This window comes from Cimex lectularius, unplaced genomic scaffold, assembly GCF_000648675.2.
Source record: "Cimex lectularius strain Harlan isolate CLEC.00 unplaced genomic scaffold, Clec_2.1 scaffold92, whole genome shotgun sequence".
Taxonomy (NCBI): Eukaryota; Metazoa; Arthropoda; class Insecta; order Hemiptera; family Cimicidae; genus Cimex; species Cimex lectularius.
In genome coordinates this window covers 987885-1005148 of record NW_019942502.1, presented here as the reverse complement: position 1 = coordinate 1005148, position 17264 = coordinate 987885, and the positions used below count along the sequence as shown (strand labels likewise).

Here is a 17264-nt window from a genome sequence, read left to right as displayed (position 1 = left end):
AGAAATGTTGGCACTCAGAGTGAGGGTTTAAGGGGCAAGGAGGTCTAGAGGTCATTGTCGATTAAAGCGACGTGATATCGAGATTGTAATGACTGCAGAGAGCTCGAGCAGTGGAATAGATCGAGTGGTTGGACTGCCTTTTGAAATCTGGAACGGATCAGTTCGTTCACAAAATGAAGGCGTTGAGTGTAGTGACGTAGTAAGGAGTTTTGACGATTGGTTTGGGGACTTTTAACTGGAAGGTTTGACGCTGAATATTGGATAGGCAAAACCCCACAGTTTAATTCGTATGTCCAAATTGACTCAAGTTGTTGCCTCGTAAGTCTTGTGTGGGGATTCGATGTCTGCAAACTTGAAGGGCGACGTCTGATAAAAAATGGTTGGATATAAGTCAAACGTGAAATACGACTGAAGGTTATATTGGAAAATGGAGTGGGCCAAGGCTGTTTCTCAGAGGTACACCCATCTTGTTGCATAAGATGAAAAATTGCCAGTTCCCTAATGTACGAACGTGAAATGTGAATAGGGTTGATACAATCCCATCACTGAAGATACTTTTATCTAAAGTGTTGGTTGAGATGGAAAAGTTAGTAAAAGAAAAAGTTATGTATTTGCCGAAGGACGTGGGTTCGAATCCCGCTCGTGACACTAACTTTTTCATCTTAAACTAGCCTTTAGATAAAAAGGTAGGATTTAGTAAAAATCTGATCATGCCAACATAAATTAATTTTTTTGTTTTAGTGTTGATATCAGGAAACGAACATTAAGAAGGATTATTCAAGTGTAATACGACTGAAACTTATATTGGAAAAAGATGTGGGCCCAGGAAGTTTCCCTGAGGAACAATCACCTATATGCAAAAGGTGAAAAATGTAATTTCTCTGGAGTATGAAATGAAATGTAAATTTAGTTGATACAATCCCATTACTGAAGATGGCAATAAGTAAAAACTTATTTGATAGAGCAAAACAAAAGGTCGACTTCTGATAAAAAATTGTTTGGATTTAATCCTTATACGTTGACCCGTCATAATTGACCTATCTAGTTATTTAAATTAATTATTCTTTTTATCTAAAGTCTTGGTTGAGATGAAAAAGTTAGTTAGTAAAAGAAAAAGTTATGTATTTGCCGAACGCCGTGGGTTCGAATCCCGCTCGTGACACTAACTTTTCCATCTTAAACTAGCCTTTAGATAAAAAGTTAGGATTTAGTTAAAATCTGATCTTGCCAACATAAATTACATTTTTCGTTGATATAATTAATCGAACATTAAGATTATTCTAGTGTAATGCAACTGAAACTTATATTGACAAAAGTAGTGTGCCAAGAATGTTTCTCTGAGGAACACCCGTCTTGATGCATAAGGGGAAAAATTTCAACTTCCCTAACGTACGAAATGTGAATAGGATTGATACAATCTCTTCATTGAAGATGGCGAGAAGTGTCAATTCAACTCACAGAACGATTCACCAAGGATAGGCAGATCCAAATGAACAGAAACTATCCATGCTACAGGTCGATCACTCTGCAGACCTCAGGAAAATTCACAATTTATTTAAATTAACTGATAATAAAACATAAAAAATATATTTTGATGTACACAATTCAAGGTAAGAATATATAAAAAATAAATATAAATGAAAAGATAATAAAGTAAATTGTTTGTTTGACAAAAAAAATTATATTGAAGCATATTGAATATTTTCAGGCGAGACAAACTGCATGATCATCTCATCATTTTTGGGTCATTATGAATTTTTGTTGTACATAATTGCAAACAAATGTTTATGTAGACGTTACACGTACCGTAGTTAATTTGTTCGCTTTTGGTTTATTGTAGGTTCGTCGATCCAGGTTGAATTTTGATTTTTGTACGACAAAACGTAGACGTCCTGCTTATCCGACACGACAACAAATACATTTAAGACCATTCTCATGTCAGGACTCTTCTCAAATGAGAGGGGGATTTCAAGGTCCTTCAGAAATGTAAGTTATATAACAATTCTCTTGATTCTGATCGGAGTATCGAATATTTTTCACGTATATAGAAAAACACTTTTCAATACGATTTTTCCCAGAAGATAAATATTTCATTGTTAAAAAATAAAAATGTAAAAAACTTAAATATTTTATTCAGCGCACAATTTCTAGAAATTGGAAAAGTTCGGAGGAGGAAAGTTTAGATTTCATGTTTTCGTGATAGATTTTATTTTTATTTCCCCATTTTTCCGTGTTGTCGGAAGATTTTCCATATTCAAATAATTCTCACGTCGGAACTTTGTTATAATCTTCCCAATATTTCATGCACTCGCTTACTACAAATTTATCTTCTCGTAGGAAGATTCATTTAATTTCAACTACTCTCTTACATTTTGATAATTTTGTTTTAGAGGAGAGGAGTTCCAAAATGTATCACACGCCTACAAAAAGAGTGACACAATTTAAAAAAAATCATAAAAATCGGATTATTTAGTTTTTTTGAAGTATTGGTTAGTGTGATGCTGCAGAAAAAATGACACAACTTTAGGTGGATTCTTTGCTTCACTTCAATTGGCGGGAAAGTACTGTCTTTCACGAAAAGTGGCATATCTTAGTTCTGTGTCGGGCTTTAAAGCAGCGGTGTAAGTGTTTATCAGGAAAAGTGGAAAATTTCGAGTTACGTCAGTTTTTTCTTGTTGTAAAGTATGCTGTACCGGAGTCAAATTTTCACATTATGAAAAACTCACTAGTTTTCGTGGTCCGCTTGACCAATTAATATCTTTCAATTAATTAAGGTTTTTAGTTGAGATAAAAAAGTCAGTGTCACGAGCGGGATTCGAACTCACGACCCTCCGCTAGATCCGCCGCTACTCTACCACTTGAACTATCGAGATTTCGACCCACTCAGACACTAACTTCCCATCTTTAAAGGTGTGTGGATCGAAATCACGATAGCTCAAGTGGTAGAGTAGCGGCGTATTGAGGCAAAGGTCTTGGGTTCGAATCCCGCTCGTGACACTATCTTTTTCATTTCGACCAAAACCTTACATAAAAAGATTAATTAATTGAAATAAGTAATTTGGTCAATAGACCACTAAATATAATGGATTATGAAAAACAATTGTTAAATAAATTCTACAAATGAATCGGTGAGTGTAACAAGGTTGAGAATCCAATTTTCCAGTTTTGAGAAAACTTATTTTCTTCCTGAAAAATAGTTTTAGTCAAAATATTTTTATTTTACGTTCATTCTAAATCTTGGAGGAAATTATGTAACTTGTTGAAAAAAAATGTCCATGGCATCTATAGCTATATTAAAAAACATCTGTTGGAATTTTATCTCTCTTCCATTAATTGAGAAAAAAGCAAAATATTCATGTAATAAGACATTTATTTGCTTTTTCTTCACCATAGCTTGATCTAGAGTGTTCGTGAATTATTTTAGTTTCATTTCTTTTATTTTAATAACATTCTAATTTATCTTATGATTTTTCCTTCTTGAAGGTGGGATAATAGGTCATCTCAAAAAACCACAACCAGTTTTTATCCCCAACGTTTCGGATTTATTTTAATCCTTCCTCAGGTGAGTTAAAGCCTGTACACAGAACAAATATTTTTTTTACATTTTTATATCAACATGGTTATCATTGTTTCTTCACTACTTACACTGTGTACAGGCGTTAACTCACCTGAGGAAGGAGTGACATAAATCCGAGACGTTGTGGATAAAAACTGAATGTGGTTTTTTGAGATGACTTATTATCCCACCTTCAAGAAGGAAAAATCATAATATTAACTGTTGAGGTCGAAATATAAGATAAACATCGTTATTCTAATTTATAATATTGTTTTTTCATAATTTTTTTAACAATGATGTTTTTTATCTTTTACATTATTTTATGTTTTAATTACATTATCTTTAATACTAGTAAGTAGTAAAGAGATCAGGGATGCGGTCATCAAAAAAAAGTAAATTTTGTAACTTATGCCAATCTTTCAATCTTTATTGAGGTCTTCCTCAGGGCTCCACATGTAGTAACGTTTATAATAATGATTATTTGGAGAACGTGAGATGCCATAACTAATTAGCCCTGATTCCAGGAGGAGAGCACATTTGGATAAAAAATAGTCTTAGCAAAACTTACTACTTCGATATTTAAGCTCGTTTGTTAGCTTTGTATGTTTGTTATAATCATAAAAAAATTAATATCCTTACGGTCATTCATTGACCACCATTACCATCAGAGCAGACAAACTTAAATTACTGAGAGCCAATATATGCAAGAAAAGTGTCACAACTCAAAAAGCGGTTGTTTTTAAGGGTAGTACAGCCGGATTTTTAAAGTTTTGTGCTTTCGTTTAAATCTTGGAAAAACGAAAGACTTGGAATTGATAGAATTAATCCTGACAGTTTTTATTGCAGACAGCCGTAGACGGCCTCTACTTAATATATAAGTGAAAAAAAGTAAACTTCCATTTGTCTTTCGTATAAAATTATCTTTGTTGAGTTGTGTCACTTTTCTCGTGAAAGCGTGATTTCTCATAATCATTTGGAGATCGTGAGGTGCGGTCTGGTGTGACGTAGGTTTTAGAAAAACATTTTCTTTTCATGTCAACGTTTCGATCTTTATTGAGATCATCTTCAGGGCTCAATAAAGATCGAAACGTTGCCACTATAAAGAAAATATTTTTCTAAAACCTACGTCACACCATATCGCACCTCACGCTCTCCAAATAATCATTGGCTAAAGCGGCCCATAAACGATCAATATTATTGCACAATATTTTGGGTTGTGCAATTTAATTGATCGTGTGTAGACGATATTGAAAGTTTGTGCAATACATTGCATGATTGACGAAAAGTTCAAAATATACTGTACAACCTGGAAAATATTGCACCGTCTGTTGGCATTATTGTGCAATATCAATCAGTTTGTAAAGTATCAAAATATTGCACAAATTTCAATATCGCCTTCAAGTTTTAAAAGTTCATTGCACAAACAAAATTTTGTACAATATTATTGAACGTTAAGGGGCAACCGTCAAATTATTGTGCAATCTATATTGTACAATAATATTGACGTTTAACTACACATTTTTCATAGTGTTATTAAATTAGAGATTCATAGAACTTTTTTCCGGGGGATTTATTAACGAGGGGAATTTATTACGATTTTAATAATACAGATTTGGACGGATCGACTTGTTTTAATCAAGTTTTTTAGGGTACTTTGCAAATAATATTCAATTCATTATCATCGGTAACCATTTATTAACTGATTAATCTTCAAAAAGTGTAATTTAGAATTTTATTATATTAAAAACTTGAATATCAGGGGTTGGGGCAAGGATTATACGGATGATTTAATATTCAGCAGAACGCCTTAGAGCAAGGGAGGGTTGAATGATAAACTACTAAATAGATGATGATGAATATGGATAATAGGAAGTCAAGGTTTTTTTTGTTCCCCTAGCAGTGCAGTCTTCTGGTTTATAGGATTTTCCTCATTTCTTAGTTCAATGTAGTCAAATCGGTCCTTCTTGTAAAACGTGGTTATTGATTGTCTTTGCTACAATTCATTTGTCTGGGTATCGAAACAGGGTGTCCGTTTTAGATGGCCCGGCTGAATTTCTCTTGAACCAGTAACGCTATAAAAAAAATTTTAAAAATATTTTCTTTCTTGTGCCAACGTTTCGATCTTTATTGAGATCATCTTCAGGGCCTGGGATTTATAAATATTGTTTGAATTTTACAAATACATGTAGGATGTGGAAAAAAATTATGAATTTATACAATGCTAGAAAATTTTAGATAAAAAAATGAATTTATACAATACTAGAAAATTATAGATTCAAGAAAAAATGAATTTATGCAATGCTAGAAAATTTTAGACAAAAAAATGAATTTATACAATGCTAGAAAATTATCGATTCAAGAAAAAATGAATTTATACAATGCTAGAAAATTTTAGATTAAAAAAATGAATTTATACAATGCTAGAAAATTATAGATTCAAGAAAAAATGAATTTATACAACGCTAGAAAATGCTGGATTAAAAAAATGAATTTATACAATACTAGAAAATTATAGATTCAAGAAAAAATGAATTTACACAATGCTAGAAAATTTTAGATTCAATCAAAGTATTTGTACTCTAAAATTGTCTAGCATTGTAAAAATTCATTTTTTTTAATATATTCTGCAATGTAAAAAAGTTTTCTTACAGAAAATTTAATGTTCCTTCAGGTGGCACATACCAAAATTTTCTACAGTCAGTAATTCTGAAGTTTGTAAGCAATTTAGTGGACCTAAGTCGAAAAAAAACAAAACCAAAACCTGAATTTATGTACTTCTTTACAGTTGAGATTTGGACTGGGGTTTATAGGAAATATATATTGTTTGTTTTTTAAGTTTTGTAAGTCCTAGTGTATTGGGTTATGGAAGAGCTTAAGAGGAGAGCAAATTACAGTTTTGTCTAGTATTTTTTTAAGTCTTTTTTTCACTTAAAATTTAAGGTTGTTGGAGACAGTTATTTGAAAATGTTTTCTTGGGTAATTTTAGTATTGCAGGGAAATTAGCCATTTGTTGGAAATAACATATTTACCGGATGCGAGAGCATAGATAGAATTGTGACTAAGAACGTCCAGTTGTTTTCTGCGATATGCCGGTGGTAATCCGCCTGTATTAACATAAACGCCATTTACCGGACTTGAAGACGGCTTGCTAATCTTATGCCTGCATGACGTCATGTTTAGCATAACAAGATAGTTTTGAGAAGCTCAGCCGAAACATTGCTGCCGTAATCTAATTTTGAACGGTGTCCTTATATGGCCTAAGCATGCTTAGGATTAAAATACCCAGTCAGCACCCCACGATGTTCTAAGAACATTTCCGGATTTATTGCACCAGTCTTTCAACGCTTTTAAATGAGATGACCAGTTTAAATTTTAATTTATTTTCAACAGTTTTATTGTCATAGCTAGACAAATAATGCTTATTAAATACAAATATGCATCACATATAAAAAAATTAGCAAAAAAACAGATATGAGAATATTGATAAATAAAACGTAGGTAACTAAAATAGTACAAAAACAAAATTAGATCAACATTTACGATGCAGTAGAAACAGTCATAAACTTATCAAATTGTATATGCTAATTTTAATTCTTCTTTCTTAATGAAATATTACTAAATTCATAAGTACTTTTGCAAATAAAACCTAATATTTTTATGATTTTATTTAAGGACAGCAATATGATTTAAAAATAAAAGAGAAGTGTCAAAAGGATAGAAGATCACTATTGACCCAATGTACCATCAATTGTACAAAAAACTAACTTTTTTATTGCCATTGAAATACCTCAATACACGACAAATGGCAATTTTCAATTTAAGATAACATAAAATGAAACGAGTTTATCAATGTTTAACTGTAGCAGATAGGCATCATCAAAACTTTCAATTATTCTACATTTTTTAGATCGTCTGCTTAAAGTAGAAATTTGACATCATTCAAAGCTGATATCATATCGTTAATATATAAAAGAAGAGGTCTAATAGAAGACCCCTGCGAGACTCCTCAGGTAGGCTCAAAATAAGAGGATATTAATAAGAAATTTTATTAGGTTTCGTGGTCCGCTTGACAAAATAAATTCTTTGCAATTATTTAAGGTTTTGGTTGAGATAGAAAAGTCAGTGTCATAAACGGGATTCGAACCCACGACCTTCGGCTAAATACGCCGTTGCTCTACCACTTGAGCTATCGTGACTTCGATCCACTCGGACACTAACTTCTCATCTCAACTCCACCTTTTTGAATTTTCCCTCCTTTTTGCCATTTTTCATTTGTCGCCCAGAATCAAATAGGTTACACGATATTTGTGTTGATTGACAAAAAGGAGGGAAAATTCAAAAAGGTGGGGTTGAGATGGGAAGTTGGTGTACGAGTGGATCGAAGTCACGATAGCTCAAGTGGTAGAGCAGCGGCGTATTTAGCCGAAGGTCGTGGGTTCGAATCCCGCTTGTGACACTGACTTTTTTATCTCAACCAAAACCTTAGTTAATTAATAAGAAAGCTTGTTAACCAATTTAAGAAGTTGTTTTCTCGCAGATGTGCCCTAAATAACTGTAATTTGAAAACTGAGTTTTTATATTTATATTTAGAAAGGGAAGCGATGTGGCTTTTCTTTTTGCGAATAAGACAGCAAAAGCTTTGGACTCTGAGATTTTGAAACTATTATTATTCACCAGTTAGTTACGTCATACAGTGTATTTTGCATGTTACATTATCTCTATGTTTTATTTATAGCATTGTGCACACATGTCTTGTCTGTGTATAAGTTTATTTCTGTAAAAAAAAGTCTGGATAAATATTTTAAAAATATTAAACACACGAAATATTTTTATTCTTATTTTTGAAAGTAAGCTTTGAGTATTATAAATTATAACGCAATTGTTGAACAATATTTGTTCACTTTTCTATAGAAGTGTCTGCTTTCAAACTTCTTTAGAAAATAAGCTAGACATGCTGATTCTTCCCGTAAACCAAACGTCAATAAACATGATAACGAAGCAATACTGCTGACCCTGGGGAAAATGATGCTGCAGCCAGGAGAAATAAATATTAAAGGCAGAGTTCTTAATACGGAATTGAATTAACCAGTACAGTTTTGAAATAACTTTTCCTTTTTTTTTAAACTTTAAACTTGATATGCCAAATATCAGGTGTTTTTCGAATAAGGTCCGGGACAAAAAATATAGCCCGCCTTAATATTTTGGGTATTTGTTAAATTTTATTGGTTTCATTAGTTTAAAAAAAAATCATAAATAACTTATTGTTTCATTTTGATTGTATTTTGTTGATTACCTGCCAGTAAAGCATTAAGGCAGAAACACACTTACCCGATGCTACGCCATGCGACGCTACCCGATGCTACCCGACGCAAATCCAAACTCCGATTTTCCATAAGGTTGCATTACCCCCGTGCACATCTACCCGATGCTATGCCACGCTAACCTACCCGACGCTCTGCGATCCCCACTGTCCAGATTTTCGTCGGGTCGCATCGAGTACAGTCGAAGACAAAAGAACCGGACACTCATATTTTTATTCAAACTACATGTATTATTGTCGTTATATTAATTACAACATACTTATTTTAATATAAACCAAATTAACTGTAATTAAAAATTAATTAGTTTTTATTTTAAAAAATTAGAAAATTAATCAAAACACCGACCGGAATACGATTTTTTGATATAATGAATTTAACTAACAATTTATTGTACTCGCTTCGGCGGTACATATACTTAAATTGGAACACTTTATTGCACGGTTTTGCTCATAAAATTTAATTAACAATTTATTTCATAGTTTTGCTCGTAAAATTACACCATTTTGTAATGTCGGGTAGCATCAGAACAAGACACTCATATTTTTTGTAGTTTATTTCAAACTAAGTACATATAATTTTGTCGTTATATTAATTACAACATGTTATTTTAATGTAAATCAAATTAAACGAGATAAAAAATGCATAAGTTTTTATAAACATTGTTTAATTATGATGGTTAGGAGTAACTTTATTTAAAACAATTAAGTTTAACAAACAATTGATTAGATGGTTGTGCTTATAAAATTTAACTAACATTTTATTACAAGGTTTTGCTCAAAATAATGCATTAAAAACAAAAGATGCGTTACGATTGTGATAGTGATTATTGTGATACACGCTGTGGACTGTACGCGACGTGTGCTTGCGTCGGATAGATGTGCACACCCCACCAAAACGTGGCAAGGCGTCGGGTAGCATCGGGTAGCGTCGCATGGCGTAGCACCGGGTAGTGTGTTCCTGGCTTTACTCATTTGAAAAACACTAAATAATAATTTTGTGATGAGACAAAAAATATGTTCAGAATGTTTTTTATTAAATCATAAATAAAATTTATAAATACTTAAAAGTACTGATAAAGTAATTTTAATTTCTAGTATAAGTTCCACCTTTGTCAAACCTAGTTAGCTTCGATTTGGAAGATGGTAAAGGCAATGAACATCTTGAGATAATTTCTTTTTTATCATGAATATCATATCTTCTGAGTTCTCGAAGTGTCCGCAGTCCTGACAATGTCCTCAGGCATTTTCATATTAAAGTCTGCAGACCTAGCTGGTCATTCCAAAACTTGATTTTTTTCTTTTTGTAAAAAGCCATCAATTTCGCTGTATGGATAGCATTGGAATACAAATTATTCACTTGATATTGTCTGTAAGTACGTTGTTGATTAATCAAATTCAAACTATATTAGATACATTTAATAGCTTTAACCACGCCTACAATTTACACATGAAATCGAAAAAATTTTTTTTTAGATACACTTGTAATAAAACAATCAGATGGCACATTAATCACAGATTGGTATCAAAAACCAAGAAACACAGATCGCTACCTCAACTTTACATCTCACCATCTCCTTCATACCCTAATAAACACGGCCAAAGGGCTACTGCACAGAATGATTACCTAAGCCATGAATCCTTCCTCCACAAAAACATAAAGATATACAAACAGGTCCTCCATAACAATCTCTACCCTAAACACATAATTAACAGAATAATCAACAATTACAACTCAACACTAACACCATCCACTATAACTAATAATACTACATTAAATCTATCGAATACAAACAAACCAACATACATTTCCATACCATTTATCCAAGGCCTATCACACAAATTAAACACATTTCTCTTGTCCGATAACTTCAAAATAGCTTTCAAAAATTATAAAACAATTCAAACACTTTTTTCCAAAATTAAAGATCCCACACCAACAACAAATAAATCTGACGTGATCTACAAGATCAACTGTATAAACTGTCCGGCAACTTACATCGGTCCTACATCCCAATATCTGGACAAGAGAGTAAAGCAACATATCTACGATTGCAAAAAACCTAAGCAAAATCCTACAGCACTCGCTACCCACCATCTTGAACACCAACACAATTTCGACTTCAAAAATCCAAAAGTTTTACACACAGAACAAAACAAACATAAACGTAATTTCTTAGAAATGGTTTATATCAACCGAGATAAACACAGCATCAATTACAGAACAGATACATGTAAACTCAGTCGCAGCTACGCCAATATCATTAATCAAATTCAATACAGATAACATACCAATATCATCACATTACATTCCGCACATCAAATATTTTTCACATAGTCTAATTTCCCAACAATTTAGCTTTCCTTTTCCTATTTACCTAAAAATTATCCCTTTCTATATAATCCTGAAAGGATAATCTGGCCGAACCATTACCAACACATTTTTCCCTTCGTCGGCCCTTTCACCACAAAGAAGCCGACGCCTTATACAAAAATCTTTTCTATACCGACATCCTTCCCCACCCCTTCAAAATCCAACGTATATAAACACAAAATAGCAAAATCTCACTGGCACTCTCGACACGACACGCAAGAATGGCACAATTACACAGAAGACAAACACTTTGAGTGAGTAGAAATACTTTAATTGAATATATAAAAATATATTTTGCATTGTATAAATTTACTTTTCTACATCCAAAATGTAATTGTAATATGTAAATAATGTTTGTAAATCCCAGGCCCTGAAGATGATCTCAATAAAGATCGAAACGTTGGCACGATAAAGAAAATGTTTTTTTGAAGCCTACATCACACCAGACCGCATCTCACGATTTCTAAATAAATAAATGTTGTTCTTTAATTTTCTATTACTTCTATATATTGGATACTGTTCATTCTAAGAGAAAAAAATCTGCTTTATTATTGTACTGATGACACCTCATACGATCACACTTCCTCCTACAAACCTTTTCGAAAGGTCCTTCTATCAGTTGGTCGTGGAAATAATGTGCCCAACCAGGACCGTCTAGGTTAATTTTTTCTATGTGGAAATACGATTTTTATCTATTCCTTCTTCCATAGAAGTCCAGCCACACAGCCGGACTGTTTATGGCGTTCCTTATGAACTTTATTTAGCCGTGGTTTCAATTTCCTCCTATGGATGTGAGTGGCATTGCTTATGACTCTCTGTACATTTTTTATGTTGGTTCATATTCAAGCTTAATAACCGGTTCGCCAAGCTGTCAAGTAAGAATATGTCGCGATCCTCAAAATCGATCGTTTTTCCAGGCTGGTTTAAGACAGACGGCCTTCGTGGTATTTTCTTCCTTCCTTAGTCTTCTGGATTATTGACAAAGGTAGAAATTATTTCCTACCCTGTCCTATGTTTCTTGATATTTGCGATTTTCATTCTTAATATTATATCCATTATATTTCGTGATTCGATTGACCAAATAACTTTTTTCAGTAAATTAATCTTTATGTAGGGTATTGGTTGAAATGAAAAAGTAAGTGTCACGAGCGGGATTCGAACCCACGACCTTCGGATTAATACGCCGCAGCTCTAACTAATTGAGCTATCGTGACTTCGAACTACTCGGACACAAAAAAATTAATTGTCGAAACACGTGTGACAGAACAAAACAGTCCGAATAAGCAGACCAAAATAATCAGAACACGACTACGAACTACAATTTGACTTTGCCCTTTATTCAATAAATTAATCTTTTTATGTAAGGTATTTGTTGAAGTTAAAAATTTAGTGTCACGAGCGGGATTCGAACCCACGACCTTCGGCTCAATACGCCGCTGCTCCAACCATGTGAGCTATCGTGGCTTATGTATTCAATGATGAAGTCACGATAGCTCAAGTGGTTTGAGCAGCGGCGTATTAAGCCGAAGGTCGTGTGTTCGAATCCCGCTAGTGACACTAGCTTTTTCATTTCAACTAATACTTTACATATCGTTTAATTAATTGAAAGAATTCTTAATATTATTGCGACTGAACAAGCTGAGCTTTCATAAATCGATACAAAATTAGATTTGTAATTTTTGTTTACAACCTAGGCGTGCTATCTTTTGGTCCTATCTGAAGGCCAATATTTACGATTATTTGCAGGGATTATAATTTTAGTGGTAATTATGTAACAAGATCCAATTAAAATTTACCTGAAAAAGTTATTTATGTTAAGAAAACTTACAATTATTATAGGTAAAATACTAGGGTTGGCTACCTTTCTGTCCTGGTCTTTATCAAGTCAGTGTATAATAATGGTAAAAGAAAACAGCAATTTTATACTCGAAATGTGCCAAAATAAACACGATTTATCGAGAAAAAATTGATTGATTGATTTTGTACATTTTCATGCTGTTTTATGGGAACGTTTAGAAAAATGGGATTGTTTAGCACCCCCCATGTTCCGAAAGAGGATAAATAAGCGTCAAGCTCGCCCGACATGTTACAAAACCTGCTGATCCGATCTTTTTACATCGTAATTGACTGATGAATTCTTAATGAGGGACAATGCAAGGGGGAGAGCGTATCGTCTGCCAGTAGAGATATTGCGGAAACATTTCATAATGAATGGTCTCCCATCACAACGCACGCAAGGCAGTAAAGCCGCGCGGATCGTGTGTTTTCTCCCTTGTACCGGCATTTTTTTCCCTACCGTTAGGTTTTTCCGACTCTTAATAACCTTATTAGGAGGTCTACTTCCTTAGCTTTAATAAAAGGCGGAGTCGATAAAATCGTGATTAAACGCAGATTCCATTTACTCGGTCTCAAATCGTGCGGTTAATCACTGACACCGATACTGTGAAATAACCGCTCACGCTCCTATTTCCACAAAATTTACATTGGATAAATCACCACAATTTCCTATTTAATCACCTCTCTTCTAGCCAATATTAACAACTATAGGATGTTTAAGCAATCGAATTTCAAACCTTTTTATAATCGACCCTGGGACAGAAAGAAAACTGCAAAGAAACCAAAAAAATTCAAAAGGAAAAATAAATAAAAACTTTCCCCTTTTTAAATATCAAAACATACAGCCAAAATTGTCTGAAACTGACCATTTTCACGTTTTGTCTCAGGACGAGTGTTCCTCAGGGGAGCAACCTTGGCCTTCTTCTTTTTTCAATATACACTTCACATATTCATATGACCTTCCTGAGCGCCATTCAAGCTTTTTTGAAGGAGGTAACGACAGATTTGAATTTGGGAAATTTTATTTAGGAAGCAAAATTTGCGAACAGGAATGCAGTTCAGGTTTCAAGATACATTCTCAATCAATCTAGGTAGCAACCTGTTAAAACAATGTGTCGACTATACATATTAAACCGAACTTATCGTTGAAGGATCACTTCTCGACTACTGGTTTTTTTTTTTTTTGGAAGATTTTCGTTTTCTTTAATAAAGTACAGAATTGTTTTCAGCTGTAGTGAAGGTCTCCCTTGCTCAAAGATGACTTTCTTATATACCATAGTCTTTTTCTTGGTATTGGAAAGCAGTTGAAGGCTTCTTTGATTTCTGATAGTGTCATTTTTAAAGAATATTATTTTACTGGAGCATATCCTCTAAAAAAAATCTGTTAGAGGGATTTTATTTACTCTTTATTTTTGCTAGTGTAATTTTTCTTTGTTTTTGTTTTTCTGTGTTCTCCAATATTCCAAGATACCAGTTTTTTTTATTGTAGATCTCCTTTCTGCCAGAGAAGGTATTTGGGCCAATTGGAACTGACACTTTCCACCTTTTGTACCCTTCAAGGCAGATGTTACTCACAGAAATATCCCTGGTTCATTTATTTTTTCGATATACGCTTCAGACATCCTTCCAACATTTCTGAGCGTAATTTATACCGTCTAAACTTAATTAAGCCAACAAATATAGTATGTTAAACCATTTGAATTTCAAAGGTATAAACTTCCACTAATATTTGGAATCTTCCCGTGAGGCACTTTTGTATTATCTCATTTTTAAATACAGGGAACTGGCAATATTCACCTGGTGTAATCTCAGGGCAGGTGTTCCTCAGAGAAACATCTTTGATCCACTTATTTTTAATAGAATATCAGAAATAGAAATAAAAAATGTTGTTTTTTTAAGATTGAAAAAAAATGCCTGTCTTAAATCAATTTGTCAAGGAACTGCCAATTATCTTTACGCATCTTTAACCTACTTCTTTTTTCAATATGCGCTTCGTGAGCATAATTCTCCCCTTTCTCACGGAAAGAAAACTACAAAATCTCAGAAATTTCCTCCAGCTTTAATAACTTTAGAAATAAACGAATCACAACATTATACAAATTGAGCAGAACTGACGGACTACTGGTTTTCTTGTTCTTTCTTCTCAGGCTATTCAAGGTTTCATTGCTCAAGGCTCTTTTAAAAATCATAGACTTTTCCTTGATATTACTTTCGCATTGTATATGTTTTGCCGTCTCTGGTTAATAGTCTAATTAAAAAAAAACCTGTTATGTTTTTATTCATTTCTATGAATAGGATTTCGTCTTTTTCCTATTGGTTTTCTAGTAGTATTTTTACTTGCCTCATCCTAGGTTCCTCAATATTTTTGTGCACCCGAGATTTCAGTTCTTTATTATGGCTCTTGTTTATTCCACAGAAGAGATTTGGGCCAATCGGAACTGACACTTTTCTCAATTAATTATACACAATTTTTTCGAAATGAAAAATTTGTGTCACAGGCGGGATTCGAACCCACGACTTTCGGCTCAATACGCCGCTGCTCTACCACTTGAGCTCCGTGACATCGATCGCCCATGTCACAAACTTCTCATCTCGACTCCCCGATTTTATTCTAATTGTAGGCAAATCGCGGCTTCATATAGAAACACTTTTTATTAACGATTGTACTAGATTAGCGGGACTGTATACGATTCACAGGTGTGATTCTAGATTAATACGAAATTTTTAATTGGCATGGGCGATCGAAGTCACGGTAGCTCAAGTGGTAGATCAGCAGTGTATTGAGCCGAAAGTCGTGGGTTCGAATCCCGCCTGTGATACAAATTTTTCATTTCGAAAAAATTGTGTATAATTAATTGAGTATTTAAATAGAAGCTGACACTTTTCTCTTTATGTACGCCTCAGGGCGGGTGTTCCCCAGAGGAACACCCTTGGCCCACTTCTTTCTTCAATATACGCTGCAGGTATCTCTTCAACTTAGCTGAGCTTAATTTATGCCGTCTAAATAAAATATAAATTTAAAATATTCAAAAATTCAGGATTTAGAAGTTTAGAAACAGCTATTTAATCCAGCGGATTTTTTTTTTATCGTAGTAGAATAATTACTAATTAAAATTGAAAAATGGCAAAAAAGAGGGAAAATTCGAAAGGTGGGGTTGAGGGGGGAAATTAGTGTCCGAGTGGAGAAGTCACGATATCTCAGGTGGTAGCAAGCCGAGTGTCGTGGGTTCGAATCCTCTCGTGACACTGACTTTTTATCTCAACCAATACCTTACGTAAATATTAATTAATTGAAAAATAACTACTAATATTTAAACAACTAATTGTACGATTACAAATCTGCAAGTCCGACATGTATGAAATAAAAATAATTTGCATAAAAGTAAAAGGTGCAATTTGATACAAGACATTCAAGTAAAAAAAGTCATAAATTGAACGAACATTTCCATTGTTTGTTCACGATCGTGCATAGAGTTGCATAACAGATTAATTAATCCCTATTGGTTCGTTTCAATAAAAGCTTTTTAATTTTCTATGAATAATTGTATTCAATTATTTTCTTTGAGGGCGTGATCAGAAAAGATTATAGGCGGTACGTTCAATTTCCACACTTACGTGTATTCCGTTTGATACGTGCCGTGCATGTAAACATTGTCGTAATATTATATTGTATAAGGGATCTAACCGAGTGCAATTTAGCTAAAGTCCCCAGGGGGCTGAAATTAGTTTCCATATAGTCTTATCAATAATTGAAAATACGAGAGATCTGGTTGCATATGTATTTTAAATATATTCTGTTTTGGGATCAAATCGTATTAAAAGCTAAAGTTTCATGAGAGGATAAATGGTCTGAAAGTTTTTGAACATAAAGGGCAAATCCATTATATTTCGTGGTCTGATTGACCAAATAACTTCTTTCAATTAATTAATCTTTTTATGTAAGGTCTTGGTTGAAATGAAAATGTTAGATCCTTTTTAAAAAGATTTATTTATTTTTTTAAAGATTTATTTAATAATTTAATTTTAAATACAAGAGTGTTACATAGTATCAACAAAGGGAAAGAACTAGATTGGTTTGAGAAATTTGAAATTAAAAAAATGTAAAATTGAACATGGTGATAAATGCATTAATAATATAACAGATTTTGATCTACCTCCCATTTTAAATATGTACATAAATA

The 17264-nt window shown here is 33.2% G+C and overlaps 1 protein-coding gene across 3 annotated transcripts in view; it reads right to left on the bottom strand.

Annotated features, from left to right (window-relative positions):
* Positions 1 to 17264, bottom strand: part of LOC106670111 (leucine-rich repeat-containing G-protein coupled receptor 4-like) — a 58344-nt gene that overhangs the window by 27062 nt on the left and 14018 nt on the right. For 2 of the 3 annotated variants that reach the window (XM_014400182.2, XM_014400174.2), the window contains exon 1: positions 1807 to 1920. The exons of the other annotated variant lie outside the window; for it this stretch is intronic. The gene's annotated coding sequence lies outside the window, so the exon portion shown is untranslated. Of the gene's footprint in view, positions 1 to 1806; positions 1921 to 17264 lie in introns of those variants that run through there. 3 annotated transcript variants of the gene reach the window in all.